Source organism: Solanum tuberosum, unplaced genomic scaffold (genome assembly GCF_000226075.1).
Source record: "Solanum tuberosum cultivar DM 1-3 516 R44 unplaced genomic scaffold, SolTub_3.0 scf00128, whole genome shotgun sequence".
Lineage (NCBI taxonomy): Eukaryota > Viridiplantae > Streptophyta > Magnoliopsida > Solanales > Solanaceae > Solanum > Solanum tuberosum.
The window spans coordinates 1,269,182-1,274,363 of NW_006239053.1; positions in this window are offsets into that span (position 1 = coordinate 1,269,182).

Sequence of the window (5,182 nt, forward strand, 5' to 3'; positions counted from 1 at the left end):
CCCCCAAAAAAAATATTTAAGTTTGTTTTTAAAAAATATTTTCAATTTCAAAAATTATTTTCTACTCTAGTAAAAATAAAAGATATTTCTCAAAAATATTTTTCATTCATAAATTAAACACTAAAAATCTTTTCCGAAAAATATTTTCTAATCACCAACCAAACATGAGAAAATAAGTCAAAAATCAACTTGTTTTCCAGGAAAACATTTTCTAGGAAAACATTTTCCATGGAAAACATTTTCCTTCATACCAAACACACCCTAAGAAGAGGTGTCATCAAGAGGATGTTACTCCAAACCCCTGCATACACATCATTAAAAATTGTATCAACCTTTCATCTTGAATGAACTTGACCATCTTATGTTTCCCTCCACAACTACCATTGCAGTAGCAAACCTCATTTATAAAGAGTGCATCTTCTTAATCCTTGTGAAATACCTAGCTATATCAGAATTACCTTGGACTGAGTCTACCAAATCCACTCCTATACAATGCTATGTAACTAAATTTGATATTTTTTTGTATATCTGGTATATTTCTGCTTGGGCTAGATGCTTCATTAATAGGAGGGAAAAAGGTCTGAAATATATATGAAGTTTGACCGAAATTGTTGTTACGATATCAAACTTTGGGAAGGACCTTCTACCCCGCACTATTTAATAGTGTATTTTAAAGATATATATGTGTCCACGTGGACATAAAAAATATTGCATAATTATAAATAGTAATGTGTCCACGTGGGCACATATATACCTTTAAAATACACTATTAAACAGCTCAGGGCGTAAAAGGTCCTCCATAAAATTTGGTGTCGTAACAACAATTTCGACTAAAATTAAAGTATTTTTCAGACTCTTTTCCCTTAATAGGACCATACTTAACACATATATAAGGCTATTGACTTAGGCCCAAAGAATTGAGGCCCAAGAGATGAATCTTGGGTACACAACGATAACTGTCTTTGTCTGAATCACATCACCATTTTCACTAGATACTGTAAACCAACATGTATAAATACTGAGTCTATGATAAAAATATCTGGAAATGAAAAAAGTGCGAAAATTCAAAAACATAATATAACAACCAAAATTATTTGTATCATGCTACAATCAGAGTACAACATTACCTCTACATCGTAGAGATAAACATTGTTTGACGCTCAGCTTGGAAATTCGTACCTAAAGAGTTGAATCCGCCTCTAAACAACAACAAATTTAGTGAAATTTCATAGGAGGAGGAATAAAGTATACATAAACCTTATTCCTATGACATGGAACAAAAAAAATTATTTCCAAAAGATCGTTAGGATCACCCGTCACCTGTCAACTAAAAGTATCATATTAATAAATGTCCTTGGATGTGATGGTATAAAGGACAATTAGAAATGGGGATAGTTACCAATTTTTACAACTCTAAAATTAAATCCTTCACTAGTTATGATTTTGTATTTTCCATGTTTTTTAAATTTTAGGTAAATTTTAAAGAGATCCTTCTTGTTAAATAAACTACACTTTCGTCCCTGTGATTTATAAAGTTATGCATAAGTCATAACTGCGTCAACTTTATGATCTCCAACCAAACACCTATATTTGGTGTTTTGAGCTCCAATCCACACCAAATTTGATGTGTGAATAGTATTACACCAAATTTGATGTGTGAATAGTATTACACCAAATTTGGTGTAACACTATTCATCACACCAAATAACTTTTTGAATATTATAATATTATTTCATTATACAAACTTTTAATTAAAACATTATATAAAGTTGTATGTTTTAATTAAAATCTCTTATATATTTAATTATTTTTTATGTAATATTTTTATAATATTAATTTTAGATATAAAATTTAACTTTTTTATAAATTAATTTTTCTATAAATGACTTTTTTTTTTAAAAAAAATTATGTTAATTCTACTATAAATTATATAAACTACAATTAACCTTCACAAAAATTAAAAATGCAAACATATAATTTTTTAAACAAATAATACAATGTACTTAAAAATAACCGAAAATAATAAACATTCAACAAAGTAGTAATTGACATACATTAAAATTGAAATATAAAATACATAGTAATTTAAAAAAGTACAACAAAACATAATAATTTTAAAAACTTACAACAATAACTTAATAATCTGATAGATTCTTTCCGGATTCATCAATACTATTAAAATATGAATTGTATGGGGTCGAAAATTGTTGTGGTTGTGGTTGCAACTGTTGAAATTGTTGACTTCTTTTTTCCATTATTCGACTTTGTTCTTGTCGAACAAATTCACGAACATTTGGATCAGCAATACCATCCACATTCATTAATAGCTCATTTTGAACTACGTAATGCATTAATAGAGCATTTATGAAAGTACCGTAGTGATCTTTGTTGAATATTTATGTAGAATTTTAAATAATTTTTTTCAATTATGTAATGTTTATTTAATTGTATTTCATTAATGATTTCACTTTTATTTGTATAATATTTGCTAGCAATTTATATTATTTAAAAAACTATGGTACAAAATAATTTTATATTAAACGATTATAAAAGAAAATAATATGAATTATATATGATGATTGTTTTAGAAAGAAATTGTTTTATGAAATAAGAAAATATAAATGAAATAAGAAATAATAATATAATAATGAAGAGAGAGAAAAAGATTTTTTTTTGGTGTAAAATTTGGTGCAGTGGGTTGAGTTGATTACACCAAATTTGGTGTTTGGGTTGGAGATTCCCCTGTTTGGCATTGCCACTAACAATAACTTATTTTTATAAATATTTTTATTAAACTAACTTTTTAGAAAAGTGCTTTTGAAAAAAATAATTCGTGTTTGGATAATTCATTTAAAAAGTGTTTTTCATAAGTAAATTGAGTTTGACTAAAAAAAATTTAAAAGTACTTTTAAGAGTCAAATTACAAAAAAAAGACAACTATTAATGTACTTCTAATATTAAATTTACTTTATAGAGAGAAATTATAACATTTATTATCAAAAAAAATAATTAATTTTATATTTTTCAAAAATTAAAATTTTACATGTTTAAATTTTCAATCAATATTATAGGAGTACCCTTTTTGGGAGACTGAAATCTTTAATTGTTATTTTATTCTTCTTTTTTCTAATCTTGAAAAAAATATTTTTTTTTACCTTTTTTTCTAATTCTACAAAAATAATATGTAAAATAATATATAATATATAAACGTAAAATAAATTATAAAATTTATTATATAAAATAAAAAATAAATTCTTAAATGAAATTCAACCAAATGAAATATGCAAATTAATTAATAAGAAATATATTGTTAAATATTACATATGAAAAAGATATTTAGTCTTAAATAGTTTTTTGTTTATGCTTTTTTTTTCAAACAAATTTTTTTAGCTTTTTTCTAACAATGAAAAATTGCTTCTGCTTCCATTTAAAAGTAATTTTACTAATTTATAAAACACTTAATTTTTCAATAAAAGTGTTTTTTTTTAATTAAAATGAATGTTTTGGGCCTCCCAACAATATTGTCAAACAAGCTCTAAGTGCGAGTTGATGTCATCCGTATTGAAATCAATTTTTTTTTTTAAAAATTATTATTAATTATTTTCTTATTTGAGTTAATGTTATGGCTTAAACATCCATACAATTTTGCATTACATAAAACATAAAACACAATTAATAAACTTCAGACATATAATTTTAATAGAATTAGAACCGTTACAATACATAATTTTTAATTTTAACATGGACTCTTTTTAGATACTAATGAACTTTCACTGCCTTTTAATTTTTTCTATACGTAAAAAGGTACGTAATAATGTAATATTACACATGAAAGACTAACGAACCACATCAATAGTTAAGTTTCTCCTTCAATGGTTGTTCAACACAATTAAGCACTAAGTTTTCTCTGAAAAGTGATCCCAAAACGTTTTACAGGTATACAATGTTATCTCCGGTATCCAGGTTAGTAAAAACAGAAACAAAAACAAAAAAGATGAAATAGATAGAAAATAAATAATCTGAGTCCATGAAACCCACTGTGTATCCTTAAAAATTTAATCCCAAGATAAAACGGGTTAACTATTAAAGAAGTAGCGGTGTCTCAAACTTCAATAATTTTAGCGAACTCAAAAACGAATTAACTATTAAAGAAGTAGCGATACCTCAAACTTCAATAATTTTAGCAAACTCAAAAACGGATTAACTATTAAAGAAATAGCAGTACCTCAAACTTCAATAATTTTAGCAAACTCAAAAAACAGCAAAAATGGATTAACTATTAAAGAAGTATCGATACCTCAAACTTCAATAATTTGCGACAATGGCGCAAGGGCACCTTCTATTTAGCTCTTTTAGAGCTAATGAAGTGTTTCATAATATAAAGACAACCTTTTTCCTTTCTTCTCCCAATATAGGGATGGTGAGAGTTCATAAGAGCCCGAATTTAGATAGGTGAAAGATCCTTACTTACCATATAACAGGTAGACATAATGAAGTTTAGAATGAAATTCAGACAAAATGAAAAATACATCTGTGATACAGAAATTCGTAGTGTCTTCAAACTAGGGGTGGCAAGGGGACCGGGTCGGCCCGCCCCGGCCCTCGACCGGTCCGAGAACCGGCCCGCCGGACCCGGTCCCGTTTGAGGATGGGGGCTTTCGGGATAGGGGACCGGTACCGGTCCGGTTCACCCGTTGGTCCCGATCGACCCGGCCCGGATGAACCAGCCGATTCGCGGGATCCCCTAACAATTTTTATTTTTTATTTTTTTTTTTAAATTCTATCCGTTGGGCAACGGCTAGTGGGCCCCCCCAACGGATATTTTGGCAGTTTTTTCCCCCAACCAACACCCCCTACCACCCTTACTTTTAATAATTTACTTTAAACCCTCAAGTTATTATAAATACACTTTAACCCACTTTTAATATTATAAATACCCCTCTATCCCTTATTATTTCTTACAAAATTATATATTCTCTCATCTATTTTTTATATTCTTTCAAGTCTCAACTCTCAATCTTAAGTCTCAAATCTCAATATTTTATTTCATTTAAGTCTCATATTATATCATAATACATATATTTCAATTCTAAGTTTTCATATTATATATCATAATATATATATCTAAGTTTTCATATTATATTTGCTATCAAATATTGGAGTTCCAAATTACAAGTTACAA